Source organism: Schistocerca cancellata, chromosome 6 (genome assembly GCF_023864275.1).
Source record: "Schistocerca cancellata isolate TAMUIC-IGC-003103 chromosome 6, iqSchCanc2.1, whole genome shotgun sequence".
Lineage (NCBI taxonomy): Eukaryota > Metazoa > Arthropoda > Insecta > Orthoptera > Acrididae > Schistocerca > Schistocerca cancellata.
The window spans coordinates 551,301,471-551,316,758 of NC_064631.1; the positions used below are offsets into that span (position 1 = coordinate 551,301,471).

At 44.8% G+C, this 15,288-nt stretch overlaps 1 protein-coding gene across 1 annotated transcript in view; it reads right to left on the reverse strand.

Moving 5' to 3' along the window:
* The window catches only part of LOC126088417 (zinc finger SWIM domain-containing protein 5-like), a 147,446-nt gene that overhangs the window by 114,265 nt on the left and 17,893 nt on the right, over positions 1–15,288 (reverse strand). The gene's annotated exons all lie outside the window — the stretch shown is intronic.

Below are 15,288 nucleotides of genomic sequence, written 5' to 3' on the forward strand. Positions count from 1 at the left end.
ACTTCGTTCTCTGTTCATTGGCTGACGGTGTTTTGTGACGTCAGATGCGCAGAACGAACCTAAACTCGGCCGCCGTCATAAATGACGCGCACTTTAGACGTGAAATTTTCACCGAATGAGTTGACTCTGCGGTTGACACTGGACTCAGCGAGGGTATCTTAATTGCGGAGTGCGTTTTTTAATGGCAACTTTTATGCGCATCAGCTTTGGTTTGTAGCAAAAGCAGCGAAGTTACCTGCCCTGTAACAGCGCTTTGTCTCTCTCCTTGCGATTTTCACCTGAGGAACATGTGGAAGGCTCGGGTGTACTTAGATAATTACCACACAATGGAAGAGCTATACCAGAACACTGAGAAAGGGCATTGTGCCGTCCCTCGTTCAGAGCTGCTACATACGGTAAGTCATTGCATTGCAGTGCATCGTCAACCGTGTCCATTTCTACCATATTCTGAGTGAGCAGTTCTGTTCATTACTTACGATGACGCATTTGATGCCCCACTTTAATCATTTTCCGGGCCAGTTTTATTTTCGCCACCACACATGTAACTGATATGGGTGGACCATACGTAGCTTATAAACTCGGTAAAACATTCACTTAAATTGCAATCTTGTCCCTCCACGTGGCAGAAGAAGAACACATTGCGCGGTGGCGCAATGACAGAATTATTGGCCTTGTGTTTTGAGGAAGAAACGGCTTGAGTTCAGATCCCCGTCACACTATTCCGATTGAGGTTTTCGTAGACTGCTTACGTTATATGACGAGATGGTTCTTCTGAAAAGGACACATCCGATCTCCTTCCATAAGCTTCCACAGTCCGAGCTTGTGCTGTGTCTCCAACGACGTATTCACTGACGGGACACTGAAACTTCACCCTCCTTCCTTTCCTACGCGGAACTCCAAGTTTCGTAAAACCTTTTCAAATTGGACATACAACTAGGATTCAAAAAAGATTCTCTAACGATCGTAGCAGTTACTATGGTCGCACGACGAGTTGTCTTTTGTCACAAGGGCGAGTGACATGGCAAGAGGAAGGCTACAAGTGCGTATGCGTGACACAAGTAGCATATGTCAGTCGCCTTATTGTTAGTATGGTAAGTGGGCAATGTTGTCGGTTCAGCCTGTAGCTCGTGCAGTAGCTGACACGCGTACAAGCTATTGGGACTTCTCCTGACGCTTGTATAGTATTTGGGTGTACGCGCAATCCAATCACCGGTGGACCGCATGCAGCCCGAATGTAAAAGTTCGTGCGGTCCACGGCTGTCTACAGGATGGTCAGAAATAGTCTGAAAAGCTTATAAGGGTGTTCCAGGGTGGATTGTGCTAAGAAATAAGTGTTTAAAAAAAATTCGATACGTTGCACCGTTTCCGAGTTAATTAGCATTGGAGTTAGTCAATCAGGTCGCAGCGCGCGCAGATTCAAGCGGCTCGGCAAAGACTGTCGCCAACAACATATTTTTTCGTTTCTTTCGGAAAACCGAACAAAGAGAGCAACACAAAAATTGGACAAGGGAGGGTAGTAAGCGCGCCAAAGGTTGAGCGTTTTCTCGCGGTATCACTACGGTATGAGAGCAGCTGACGGCTTTATCTGGTGGACCGCTTGAATTAGCGCGCGCAATGGCCTGATTGGCTAACTTCAGTGCTAATAAACAATTATTGTTCATTGAAACCTACCATGCAACACCCTTACAAGCTTTTCAGACTGTTTCTATCACCCTGTATATTACCAAGCAATATTCCAAAAGCCAGAGCCCAGTACCTTCTGCAGGATGCCTATCTATCGGCTTCCACGGCCAACGAAATTTTGATTTCCAGTATTTCACGTGATTCTTGACAGAATTTAAAAATTTAAAATGCTGCTATACTCTACTCGTTAAGAGGTACAATCTTATGTCAGAAACTTACTGGCAGATTAAAATTGTGTGCCGGACCGAGACTCGAAATCGGGATCTTTGCCTTTCGCGGGCAAGTGCTCTACCAACTGAGTTACCCAAGCACGACTCATGCCCCCTTCCACACGGCTTTACTTCTGGCAGTACCTCATAAGTTTAACACAATAAGACAAGTATGACAGAAACTGTGTGATTTACTCGAGGCAGCGCAACTGACGGCGTGCAAATCTACCCAGACTTTATTCATCCAGTTTTTGAAAATGAGAGCATTTAGTGACTTCCAACAAACTTTACATATAATTTCAAACCTAAACATTTTTCTCGTTTACATACTTAACGTCAAATATTTACGACGTAAACTGACTTCTAAAGTGATTAGAAGAATCGGGGGTCTGCTGTTTTATAATAAATTGCATCTATCAAGTAACAGTAGAATCCAAAAAAGTTAACTAAAGTTAAGAGCTTCTTGAAATTGTAGTTTTCCTGCTTTTAATAGGTGTTTAATTTTAATTGCTGTTCGTTAATTCCGCCGTGAGCTGCTTAAAATTGGCCGCTTGCGTGAGGGGCAGTGGAGTGAGTAGCGCGGCTACTGTAAGGTTAGAGGAATCAAGAGAGGGGATCTTTTACTGCTTGTCTTGTAGTAGTGACAAATAACGAGCGTATGCGACCGGTACCGATCAGCTGCTATTGCATAAATTTTGACTCGGAAGTAACATGGATTCATTAATGCGCATTACAGAAACGATCATCTTTAAGTGAGATACTTACTTGTAGCAAGGAACATTAAAGTAATTAACAGTGTTCTAAATCGGTGCAGTGAGTAGAAGAAAAATGACGTTGAGAATATGTAGTAAATATTTGTGATCGTGTCTCATGGTGCATAATGCATTTAAATGCAGGGTGTTTCAAAAAGGATGACGTGGTATCTAAGCTCCGTATTTACTGTTGCGTGTGTGAATTCCTAAGGGACCAAATTGCTGTAATCGGTCCCTAGACTTACACACTACTTAACGCTAAGGACAACACTCACACCCATGCCCGAGGTAGGACTCGAACCTCCGGCGGGAGGGGACGCATATTTATTGTTAAAAACGTACTATAAAAATGGGATGAATTGCAAAATTCTCACAAAATGTTAAGGTTTTAGCTATGCTGTTACAAATGCTCTGTGTGTCCAACAGCGGTAGCAAAAAGACATCTAGACGATAGCTAAATTCCTCATAAACTTTACGCAATGTATCTGTTTATACAGAAGTTATGGCTGCTGTCATTCTGTTCTTCACTTTTTTTGTGTCACAAGGTAAAGGAGAGATGAACACACTCCCCTTCACGTATCCCCCACAACAAAAAATCGCTGGGGGTCATGTGTAGCGATCTTGGAGGCGAAGAATGCAAGGCAGTGTCTCGGGGTGCCGTGCGCCCTGATCAACGTTGAGCTATCTTCAAATGTTACACAACTGGCTTTATCTACGAGGTTCGTTTGAAAAATCCGTGCAAAGTCTGAAAGATGGCACCACCAGCGCGTATCGGTGTCATGTTTACTTAGTAACATCTTTGGAAAGAACGCACACCAAGTTTCAGCCATATTTGTCTATTTCTTTGTGTTTGGCATTCGTGTGAATCAAGGAAGTCGAGTGATTGTCAAAAAATGAACGAACAAGAATTTCGTGTGATGATTAAACATTACTTTACGGGAGACAAAACGCCTCGGTAGACTAAAGAGAAGCTTCATTAATATTACGGTGACTCTGTACGTTAGATTACAACAGTTTATAAGTGGTTTCAGAATTTTCGGAGTGGCCATATGGGCACAAGTGATGCTGAACTTTCTGGACGCCCTGTGGAGGTTACGACTCCAGAAATCACTGATAAAATCCATGATATGGTGACGATGACAGAAGAGTTAAGATGCGTGAGATTGGTAGTGCTGTGGGCATCTGGTATGAACGGGTACATAATATTTTGCATAAATATTTGGACATGAGAAAGCTATCCGCAAGATGGGTTCCGCGACTGCTCACACTTGACCAAAAACGGAATCGTGTGAAGTGTTGGATGGTTTGCAGCTGTTCAGGAAGAATACGCAGGACTTTAAGCGTCGTTTCGTCACTGTGGATGAAACATGGATACATTACTTCACTCCTGAGACCAAACAACGATCTAAACAATAGGTTACCAAGGGAGAATCTGCACCAAAAAAGGCGAAGACCTTTCCTTCAACTGGAAAGGTTATGGCGACTGTCTTTTGGGATTCGCAAGGGATAATCCTCATCGACTATCTGCAAAAGGGTAAAACTATTACAGGTGCATATTATTCATCGATATTAGACCGTCTGAAAACCGAGCTGCAAGAAAAACGCCGGCGATTGGACCGCAAAAAGTCCTTTTCCATCACGACAATGCACCAGCATACACGTCGCCAGACATGACCCCATGCGACTTTTTCGTCCGTGGATATGTGAAGGAAAGTGTGTTCCTCTCCCCTTGACCTCGAGACAAAGAAGAAGTGAATATCAGGATACCAGCCGCCATAACTTCTGTAAAAGCGAATACATGTCTAAAGTTTGTGATGAATTTAACTACCGTCTAGATGTTTGGGGTGGCCGAGCGGTTCTAGGCGCTACAGTGTGGAACCGCGCGACCGTTACGGTCGCAGGTTCGAATCATGCTTCGGGCATCGATGTGTGTGTGATGTCCTTAGGTTAGTTAGGTTTAAGTAGTTCTAAGTTCTAGGGGACTGATGACCTCAGAAGTTAAGTCCCATAGTGCTCAGAACCATTTGAACCATTTTTAAGATGTTTGTGCTGCTGCTGTTGGATACATAGAGCATTTTAAAGATTTCGTCAGTATTTTGCAACTTATCCCATGTTCGAAGTATGTTCGAATGCAGCCGCCTTTCAACGATCAGTAACTTGGCCGCCGGCGACCGAATTACCGCGACCTTACTACAGACTGACTCTTGGGAACTCAGAACACACTAATTTACGAGGGCAGTTCAATAAGTAATGCAACACATTTTTTTCTGAAACAGGGGTTGTTTTATTCAGCATTGAAATACACCAGGTTATTCCCCAATCTTTTAGCTACACAACACTATTTTTCTACGTAATCTCCATTCAATGCTACGGCCTTACGCCACCTTGAAATGAGGGCCTGTATGCCTGCACGGTACCATTCCACTGGTCGATGTCGGAGCCAACGTCGTACTGCATCAATAACTTCTTCATCATCCGCGTAGTGCCTCCCACGGATTGCGTCCTTCATTGGGCCAAACATATGGAAATCCGACGGTGCGAGATCGGGGCTGTAGGGTGCATGAGGAAGAACAGTCCACTGAAGTTTTGTGAGCTCCTCTCGGGTGCGAAGACTTGTGTGAGGTCTTGCGTTGTCATGAAGAAGGAGAAGTTCGTTCAGATTTTTGTGCCTACGAACACGCTGAAGTCGTTTCTTCAATTTCTGAAGAGTAGCACAATACACTTCAGAGTTGATCGTTTGACCATGGGGAAGGACATCGAACAGAATAACCCCTTCAGCGTCCCAGAAGACTGTAACCATGACTTTACCGGCTGAGGGTATGGCTTTAAACTTTTTCTTGGTAGGGGTGTGGGTGTGGCGCCACTCCATTGATTGCCGTTTTGTTTCATGTTCGGAGTGATAAACCCATGTTTCATCGCCTGTAACAATCTTTGACAAGAAATTGTCACCCTCAGCCACATGACGAGCAAGCAATTCCGCACAGATGGTTCTCCTTTGCTCATTATGGTGTTCGGTTAGACAACGAGGGACCCAGCGAGAACAAACCTTTGAATATCCCAACTGGTGAACAATTGTGACAGCACTACCAACAGAGATGTCAAGTTGAGCACTGAGTTGTTTGATGGTGATCCGTCGATCATCTCGAACGAGTGAGTTCGCACGCTCCGCCATTGCAGGAGTCACAGCTGTGCACGGCCGGCCCGCACGCGGGAGATCAGACAGTCTTGCTTGACCTTGCGGCGATGATGACACACGCTTTGCCCAACTACTCACCGTGCTTTTGTGCACTGCCAGATCACCGTAGACATTCTGCAAGCGCCTATGAATATCTGAGATGCCCTGGTTTTCCGCCAAAAGAAACTCGATCACTGCCCGTTGTTTGCAACGCACATCCGTTACAGATGCCATTTTAACAGCTCCGTACAGCGCTGCCACCTGTCGGAAGTCAATGAAACTATACGAGACGAAGCGGGAATGTTTGAAAATATTCCACAAGAAATTTCCGGTTTTTTCAACCAAAATTGGCCGAGAAAATAAATGTGTTGCATTACTTATTGAACTGCCCTCGTACTTAGGTACCAGTTAACAAGTGAGATCGGCACAAAATGTCAGTATCGGCTCTTGAGCAAAAATGTTTGATGGCCACTGGCCTAGGCGGTTGTAGAACGTGAGGGGGAGGGGGAGAGCGCAAAGCTCCATATTAAGCCGGTGTTGATGGCTGTCTATTCTGCAGCGGCAACGCCTCCTCGCGGAAAACTCTTCGCGGAACGTATTCGGGAATCGCGGCCTGGGTCGGCACGCCCTGCTCGCCTGTCCCTGCAGAAATACTGGCGGTCTGCTCCGCTATTAAACGGGCTGGACTGGCGGCCATTTGTGGCCGCGTTACAAATGCGCGCCGCGCCGAGCCGCGCGGACAAATGAACTTCATTACGGCGAGCCCGCGTCTGCGCCTTGCCAAATGAAAGTCGCTCCTGGTGATTAGTTAGGCCAACAACGCGCGGACATCGAAGTAATTAAAAGACAACAGCCGGCCGCTTCCCTCTGACGTCACTAATGACACCGCAGCCCCGGCCGAGGGGGGAAGAGAGAGGGCGGAAAGAAGTCCAAAGTGAGAGCCGAATTTCTTTCTAGGCAAAGCTAGTCGCGAAGTCCGTAACATTCAGAGTCAGCCGTTGGCCCTAAATGGATGATCCAGGCTATAGGAGCTCTCGAACGAACAATGTGTGAGACTGTATTTGTAAACCGCGTATGTTTCATAACAAACAATTTCCTGTCACATCCACGTTAATAGCGCTACCTTGAATAAAATACGTTGTGTGTATCATTGTCGCGAGCATATACAGGATGTGACGAGTATAATTTCAGACAGAGCCGGTCATCATCATCATTTAAGACTGATTATGCCTTTCAGCGTTCAGTCTGGAGCAGAGCCCCCCTTATACAGTTCCTCCATGATCCCCTATTCAGTACTAACATTGGTGCCTCTTCTGATGTTAAGCCTATTACTTCAAAATCATTCTTAACCGAATCCAGGTACCTTCTCCTCGGTCTGCCCCGACTCCTCCTACCCTCTACTGCTGAATCCATGAGTCTCTTGGGTAACCTTGCTTCTCCCATGCGTGTAACATGACCCCACCATCTAAGCCTGTTCGCCCTGACTGCTACATCTATAGAGTTCATTCCCAGTTTTTCTTTGATTTCCTCATTGTGGACACCCTCCTGCCATTGTTCCCATCTACTAGTACCTGCAATCATCCTAGCTACTTTCATATCCGTAACCTCAACCTTGTTGATAAGGTAACCTGAATCCACCCAGCTTTCGCTCCCATACAACAAAGTTGGTCGAAAGATTGAACGGTGCACAGATAACTTAGTCTTGGTACTGACTTCCTTCTTGCAGAAGAGAGTAGATCGTAGCTGAGCGCTCACTGCATTAGCTTTGCTACACCTCGCTTCCAGTTCTTTCACTATGTTGCCATCCTGTGAGAATATGCATCCTAAGTACTTGAAACCGTCCACCTGTTCTAACTTTGTTCCTCCTATTTGGCACTCAATCCGTTTATATTTCTTTCCCACTGACATTACTTTCGTTTTGGAGATGCTAATCTTCATACCATAGTCCTTACATTTCTGATCTAGCTCTGAAATATTACTTTGCAAACTTTCAATCGAATCTGCCATCACAACTAAGTCATCCGCATATGCAAGACTGCTTATTTTGTGTTCACATATCTTAGTCTCACCCAGCCAGTCTATTGTTTTCAACATATGATCCATAAATAATATGAACAACAGTGGAGACAGGTTGCAGCCTTGTCTTACCCCTGAAACTACTCTGAACCATGAACTCAATTTACCGTCAACTCTAACTGCTGCCTGACTATCCATGTAAAGACCTTTAATTGTTTGCAAAAGTTTGCCTCCTATTCCATAATCTTGTAGAACAGACAATAACTTCCTCCTAGGAACCCGGTCATATGCCTTTTCTAGATCTATAAAGCATAGATACAATTCCCTGTTCCACTCATAGCACTTCTCCATTATTTGCCGTAAGCTAAAGAACTGGTCCTGACAACCTCTAAGAGGACTAAACCCACACTGATTTTCATCCAATTGGTCCTCAACTAATACTCGCACTTTCCTTTCAACAATACCTGAGAAGATTTTACCCACAACGCTGATTAAAGAGATACCTCTGTAGTTGTTACAATCTTTTCTGTTTCCATGTTTAAAGATTGGTGTGATTACTGCTTTTGTCCAGTCTGATGGAACCTGTCCCGACTCCCAGGCCATTTCAATTATCCTGTGTAGCAATTTAAGACCTGACATTCCACTGTATTTGATGAGTTCCGACTTAATTTCATCCACCCCAGCCGCTTTATTGCACTGCAATCTATTGACCATTTTTTCCACTTCCTCAAATGTGATCCTATTTCCATCATCATTCCTATCCCATTCTACCTCGAAATCTGAAACATTACTGATCGCATTTTCACCTACATTGAGCAACTCTTCAAAATATTCCCTCCATCTTCCCAAGGCATCCACAGGATTCACCAGCAGTTTTCCTGACCTGTCCAAAATACTTGTCATTTCCTTCTTACCTCCCTTTAGAAGACTGCTAATTACACTCCAGAATGGTTTTCCAGCAGCTTGACCCATAGTCTCCAACCTGTTTCCAAGGTCTTCCCACGATTTCTTCTTGGATGCTGCAATTATCTGTTTGGTTTTGTTTCTTTCTTCAACATAACTTTCTCTGTCTACCTGGGTTCTGGTATGTAGCTATTTTTGATACGCCTTCTTTTTCCTTTTACAGGCTGCCTTGACTGTATCATTCCACCAAGCTGTTTGCTTCATCCTACTTTTACACACTACTGTTCCAAGACATTCTTTAGCCACTTCTAGTACTGTGTCCCTGTACCTTGTCCATTCCTTTTCCAATTACTGTAATTGACTACATTCAACTAACTGGTACCTTTCTGAGATCGCTATTATGTACTTGTGCCTGATTTCCTTATCCTGAAGTTTCTCCACTCTTATCCTCCTACATATGGACCTGACCTCCTGCACTTTCGGCCTCACAATCCCAATTTCACTGCAGATTAAATAATGATCAGTGTCATCAAAGAATCCCCTGAATACACGTGTGTCCCTCACAGCCTTCCTGAATTCCTGATCTGTTATTATATAGTCAATGACAGATCTGGTTCCCCTGCCTTCCCAAGTATACCGGTCCGAGAACATTTTTCACGTTTCGCGACCCTTCCCACTTTTTCTGCGTAAATTTCACCCCTGTTATTTTTCGCTACTAAGTGTGACACAAATGTACAAAAACCTTACTCTTGGGCGCCGCTACTAATTGTTTTACGTCCTGTATGGAAATCCTAAAAGTTGTGATGCCTCTGGCGGTCCTCTTACCTTGGCATTCCAAGTGGTGGCTTTGTGTCCCTTGGACCTTAAAAAGCGGCCCTGAGTGCACATATTTATGCATATCCTACTTTAATATGCATACACATTTCTGTGATGGCTGTTTTTTCTCTGCGTCAGTCAGTCTTTCCGCAAACACATCACAAATTTAGTACCTGATGTTTTCGGAACAGTCGTAACCGCACCGCTAAGCGGACTGCACCTGCGGTGTAGACGAACCGTTACGTGTCCACACTTCAACGCCTGACACGCTGCCTAGGGGAATATAAGCGTCAATGGCTTGTTCTTGCCACATATATTTGGAGGCACTAACCAACGGAAAAGCGTACTACTCCTAATAGCCGTAATTATTAGTCTGCAAATGAAGTAATTACTGATGTAATGTTGTTCAGTGCACTGTCCTTGGCCACCAATAAAAATATCTGTACTTATACCCTACACCCTATACAAACCAATGGTAGGCTGTCAAAGAACATATTATTTGCGCTGTTTTAAGAATAGTTAAAGATGACTGTGAGTAGAATGGGTAGAAACATATTAGATTCTGACTCTACTATCAGCTCACGCTATGCCTGTTTTTATATCCAGTCAGACGTGCCATCACGTTTATGTACAAGGAATGCAAAACTAACAATTTTTCCCAGATACCCATTTAACTTGACCGCTCCCACCCAAAAAACTTTTTGCCCAGAAGTAAATATATCTACATTGTTACTCCGCAAATCACACTTGAGTGCCTGGCGGGGGGTTCATCGAACCATTTTCATACTACTTCGCTACCATTCCACTCTCGAATGGCACGTGGGAAAAAGGAACACCTAAATCTTTCCGTTAAAGCTCTGATTTCTCTTATTTTATGATGATGATCATTTCTCCCTGCATAGATGGGTGTCAACAAAATATTTTAGCATTCGGAGGAGAAAGTTGATGATTGAAATTTCGTAAATAGATTTCGCTGCAAAGAAAACCGCCATTGTTTCCCAACTCGCGTATCATATCAGTGACACTCTCACCCCTATTGAGCGACAACACGAAACGAGCTGCCCTTCTTTGCACTTTTTCGAAGTCCTCCGTCAATCCTACCTGGTAAGGATCCCACACCGCACAGCAATATTCCAGCAGAGGACGGACAAGTGTAATGTAGGCTCTCTCTCTTTAGTGGGTTTGTCGCATCTTCTAAGTGTTCTGCCAACAAAGCGCAGTCTTTGTTTCGCCTTCCCCACAATATTATCTATATGGTCTTTCCAATTTAAGTTGCTCGTAATTGTAATTCCTAGGTATTTAGTCGAACTGACAGGCCTTAGATTTGTGCGATTTATCGTATACCCAAAATTTATCTTATTTCTTTTAGTACCCTTGTGGATGACCTCGCACTTTTCTTTGTTTAGTTCCAATTGCCACTTTTCGCACCATACAGAAATTCTCTCCAGATCATTTTGTAATTGGAATTGATCGTCTAATGATATCATACAGCCGGCCGTAGTGCCCGAGCGGTTCTAGGCGCTACAGTCTGGAACCGCTCGACCGCTACGGTCGCAGGTTCGAATCCTGCCTCGGGCATGGATGTGTGTGATGTCCTTAGGTTAGGCTACCCCGGCCGGCCTATTTATTGCTTAGTTAGCCTCACCAGATTAGGGCTTAATGGCATCTGTTGCAACGTACCAGTAACAATACTTACTAAAAATGGTACAAAACATCCATAATAATGATATTTGTATTATTATTATTAAAATAATAATAAGTATTAATAATGATAATAATAATAAACGGTATTAAGAATTACATTGACCAGATAGAACATTTGGAGGGCTAACACGTTGCTATTGTCAGAAGCGGAAGTGATAATGAAAGACGAGAAGATTGAAATAAGAATGACAATGGCTGCTAAGAAAGAACAGGAGCGGGCTGACGAGAGTGAGCTGCAGAAAAGGTATATGGAAGAAATGGCTATTGTGATAGAAGGTGGATCATTAACTGTCTTTTGAAGTTTTAAAAGGATTTTATTTCCCTAATTAAGTCGAAGAAGATTGTTCCAAAGTCGGATTCCTGACACAGGAAACGATTTTGGGAACACGGCAGTGTTACGTAGTGGTACAGAGAGAATTTTACCTTGCTGATAACGCGCATTTTTGTTGTGCTGTTGAGATAGCTGTATAAGATTGGTTCAAATGGCTCTGAGCACTATGGGACTTAACATCTATGGTCATCAGTCCCCTAGAACTTAGAACTACTTAAACCTAACTAACCTAAGGACATCACACAACACCCAGTCATCACGAGGTAGAGAAAATCCCTGATCCCGCCGGGGATCGAACCCGGGAACCCGGGCGCGGGAAGCGAGAACGCTACCGCACGACCACGAGCTGCGGACTAGCTGTATAAGAGCTGAAGATAAATCAGACACCTGATTTCAGAGTTACGTACATTTGAGGCCACCATCGAGTTTCAGCGATATTGTGTCAGGTTGCATCCCCAACGCTTTTAAGTGTCCTGTGGAGTGCATGTCACGACTTCACGCGACTGTCATCAGGGCTAGCACTCTATTACTAATGTGTTTCTTCGTCAGTTGGTCAACCATGTACTAACAGAGTAATGGCCAAAATAAAAACTCAGCAAAGTGTATCCATAAGGGCTACCCAACCCAATAATACATTAAAAATCGTCTCCTTAACATTTGTAAACAAGATGGGAAGGTTGAATAAATTTGAAATTCGTAACGCGTTCGCCACCCATCTGGACATGAATGGATGCAAGTTATCAGCTAGGATGCTTGCGTGCCTGTTACCTGTCACAGTCGTATCTAGACATATCAGGGATCCCATATCACACCAAATGCACACGCCCCACACCATTACAGAGCATCCACCAGGTTGAACAGTCCCCTGCTGGCATGCAGGATCCGTGGATTTATGAGGTTGTCTCCGTACCCCTACACGTCCGCTCCATACAATTTGAAACGAGACACGTCAGACCAGGCAACATGTTTCCTGTCATCAACAGACCAATGTTGGTTTTGACGGGCCCAGGCGAGGAGCAGAGCGTTGTGCTGCGCAGTCATCAAGAGTACAAGAGTGGGCCTTCGGCTCCGAAAGCCCATATCAATGACGTTTCGTTGAATGATTCGCACATTGACACTTGTAGATGGCACTGCATTGAAAATTGCAGCAATTTGTCACGTTGAACGAATCTCTTCAGTCGTCGTTGGTCCTGCTCTTGCGGGATCTGTTCCTGGCCGTAGCGATGTCGGAGATTTGATGTTTTACCTGAGTCCTGATATTCGCGGTACACTCGTGAAATGGTCGTACGGGAAAATCCCCACTTCATCGCTACCTCGTAGATGCTGTGTCCCATCGCTCGAACGCCGACTATAACACCACGTTTAAACTCATTTAAATCTTGATAACCTGACATTGTAGCGGCAGTAACCGCTCTAAGAACTGCGCCAGACACTTGTAGTCTCACATAGGTGTTCCCGACCGCAGTGCCGTCTTCTGCCTGTTTTCATATCTCTGTATTTAATACGATTGCCTGTACCAATTTCTTTGGCTGGCTCTCCCCCCAAATGGCTCTGAGCACTATGGGACTCAACTGCTGTGGTCATCAGTCCCCTAGAACTTAGAACTACTTAAACCTAACTAACCTAAGGACAGCACACGACACCCAGCCATCACGAGGCAGAGAAAATCCCTGACCCCGCCGGGAATCGAACCCGGGAACCCGGGCGTGGGAAGCGAGAACGCTACCGCACGACCACGAGATGCGGGCGTTTTTCTTTGGCGCTTCAGTGTATTTCGTACTAAGAACTGCCGCTTCGTGACGACTGTGTCGGTAATCCAGAGCATGTTGTCGGCGCCCAAGGTGATCAAGATTGTAAATGTGGCCATCGTGGCAGACACGTCGAGTGCTTTCTCGGTGTCCAGGAATACTACTTTTGTTGAGTCTGTCTTCTCCCAGGCCACAACAGATGTGCTCAACTGGGAGGGTAATGTGGAAGAGGTTTATTAGTTCTAGGTGTTTTAAGGCCTGTTAGGAGGGAAATAGGCAGATAGGTTTTTGTAAGGTTAGGAATCCTTGTACCACGTGTCAGTTCTGCTTTCACAGAAACACAAATCAGGGATGCAGGCTCCCCTCCCCGCGGCGGTCCAATTTACCGTTTGTTTAAGCTCGCAGCCACCTCTACGATGGAAGTATCACTACTTATACAGGGTGTTTCAAAAATGACCGGTATATTTGAAACGGCAATAAAAACTAAACGAGCAGCGATAGAAATACACCGTTTGTTGCAATATGCTTGGGACAACAGTACATTTTCAGGCGGACAAACTTTCGAAATTACATTAGTTACAATTTTCAACAACAGATGGCGCTGTAAGTGATGTGAAAGATATAGAAGACAACGCAGTCTGTGGGTGCGCCATTCTGTACGTCGTCTTTCTGCTGTAAGCGTGTGCTGTTCACAACGTGCAAGTGTGCTGTAGACAACATGGTTTATTCCTTAGAACAGAGGATTTTTCTGGTGTTGGAATTCCACCGCCTAGAACACAGTGTTGTTGCAACAAGACGAAGTTTTCAACGGAGGTTTAATGTAACCAAAGGACCGAAAAGCGATACAATAAAGGATCTGTTTGAAAAATTTCAACGGACTGGGAACGTGACGGATGAACGTGCTGGAAAGGTAGGGCCACCACGTACGGCAACCACAGAGGGCAACGCGCAGCTAGTGCAGCAGGTGATGCAACAGTGGCCTCGGGTTTCCGTTCGCCGTGTTGCAGCTGCGGTCCAAATGACGCCAACGTCCACGTATCGTCTCATGCGCCAGAGTTTACACCTCTATCCATACAAAATTCAAATGCGGCAACCCCTCAGCGCCGCTACCATTGCTGCACGAGAGACATTCGCTAACGATATAGTGCACAGGATTGATGACGGCGATATGCATGTGGGTAGCATTTGGTTTACTGACGAAGCTTATTTTTACCTGGACGGCTTCGTCAATAAACAGAACTGGCGCATATGGGGAACCGAAAAGCCCCATGTTGCAGTCCCATAGTCCCTGCATCCTCAAAAAGTATTGGTCTGGGCCGCCATTTCTTCCAAAGGAATCATTGGCCCATTTTTCAGATCCGAAACGATTACTGCATCACGCTATCTGGACATTCTTCGTGAATTTCTGGCGGTACAAACTGCCTTAGACGACACTGCGAACACCTCGTGGTTTATGCAAAATGGTGCCCGGCCACATCGCACGGCCGACGTCTTTAATTTCCTGAATGAATATTTCTATAATCGTGTGATTGCTTTGGGCTATCCGAAACATACAGGAGGCGGCGTGGATTGGCCTCCCTATTCGCCAGACATGAACCCCTGTGACTTCTTTCTGTGGGGACACTTGAAAGACCAGGTGTACCGCCAGAATCCAGAAACAATTGAACAGCTGAAGCAGTACATCTCATCTGCATGTGAAGCCATTCCGCCAGACACGTTGTCAAAGGTTTCGGGTAATTTCATTCAGAGACTACGCCATACTATTGCTACGCATGGTGGATATGTGGAAAATATCGTACTATAGAGTTTCCCAGACCGCAGCGCCATCTGTTGTTGACAATTGTAACTACTGTAATTTCGAAAGTTTGTCTGCCTGAAAATGTACTGTTGTCCCAAGCATATTGCAACAAACGGTGTATTTCTATCGCCGCTCGTTTAGTTTGTATTGCCG